Source organism: Orycteropus afer, unplaced genomic scaffold, assembly GCF_000298275.1.
Source record: "Orycteropus afer afer isolate SDZICR_OR568_19922 unplaced genomic scaffold, OryAfe1.0 scaffold00092, whole genome shotgun sequence".
Taxonomy (NCBI): domain Eukaryota; kingdom Metazoa; phylum Chordata; class Mammalia; order Tubulidentata; family Orycteropodidae; genus Orycteropus; species Orycteropus afer.
The window spans coordinates 6566223-6567610 of record NW_006921679.1 but is presented as its reverse complement, the minus strand read 5'-3'; positions in this window follow the sequence as shown (position 1 = coordinate 6567610).

Genomic DNA, 1388 nt, shown 5'->3' with positions numbered 1-1388 from the left:
TCTCTTCAGAACACAGCCCTCACACACAGTGGGGTCAGCAGTGTGGGTTCAACAAATGAATCATGTCTATAAATAAGTTGTTGTTGTTGCTATGTGCCATTAAGTTGGACCCGACTCACAGCAACCCTTCCTTGGGTTTCCGAGGCAGTGGTTGGTGGGTTTGAACCACCAGCCTTCTGGTTAGCAGTCAAGTGCCTTAGGCACTATGCTACCAGAGCTCCCATAAATAAGTAGACAATGAAAATAATAGAGAAGTATCTTGCTTTTTAATAATTAGGGTTGAATTAGGGCTAACTTAGACTCCTGTGTGCTGCAAAAAGTTAACATGGCCAGCTGCTAACTAAAAGGTTGGAGGTTTGAGTCCACCCAGAAGGTCCTTGGAAGAAAGGCCTGGTGATCTCCTTTCAAAAAACCAGCCACTGAAAACCCTATGGAGCACAGTTCTACTGTGACACTTCTAGGGTTGCCATGAAAGGAGCTGACATGATGGCAAATGGTAATGATAATGGTAGTGGCAGAAGTAACTTACAAACCACCCCAAACCAGTTGCTGTTGAGTCATTTCCAACACATGGCAACCCATATGGTTTTGAGTGGCTGGACAGCTGGATGTAGTTATTCCTCATAATGAGACTGGTATTCAACTCCATGGTGATCTACTGGAGCAGCTGAGTAGCTGCCTTAGGGATGTGATCTGCTTCCAGTATATAAGCAGAAGCTTTGAGAAAGGTCTCTGCCACTTTTAGACATGCTTGGACCCTGCATGTAGTCAAATTGTTGTTTGTCTTCATCTCAGTGGTCTGCCATGTTATCTGCTGAGTTTAGGATTGTTCCTGGACTTGAACCAATGGTCTGCTATGTTGTTTGACAATTTGGGGACTGTACCATTTTCTCAACCTTGGGTTTGTCAGCCTCAGCAGCCAGCAGCTGTTTGAGTTAAAAGAAGCCTCCAGCTTCAGTGGGTCAGGAGCAAGAGGCAGAGCTGCAGCCCAAGGTCAAGGAGTCATCATCCAGTCCCTAGAGCTGGCACTTTGAACTTGGACTTCTAGTCTCCAAAATTGAAGAGGATAAATTTCTGTTTGTTAAAGCCATGCCATTTGTGACTTTTTCTGTTAGTGTGGCATGAAGTAACCAAAACACCCCATGTGTGCAAAGTAGAACTATGTGCTATAGGCTTTTCAAGACTGTGAACCTTCGGAAGTAGATTTCCAGGCCTTTCTTATGTGGCATCTCAGAGTGGGTTCAAACTGCCAACCTTGTGGCTAGTTGTCAAGTGCTTAACTGTTTGTGCCACCTAGGGACTCCTGTTGTTGTTGTTGTTATGTGCCATTGAGTCAGACCTGACTCATAGCAACCCTCCTTGGGTTTCTTTTCTTTTCTTTTTTTTTT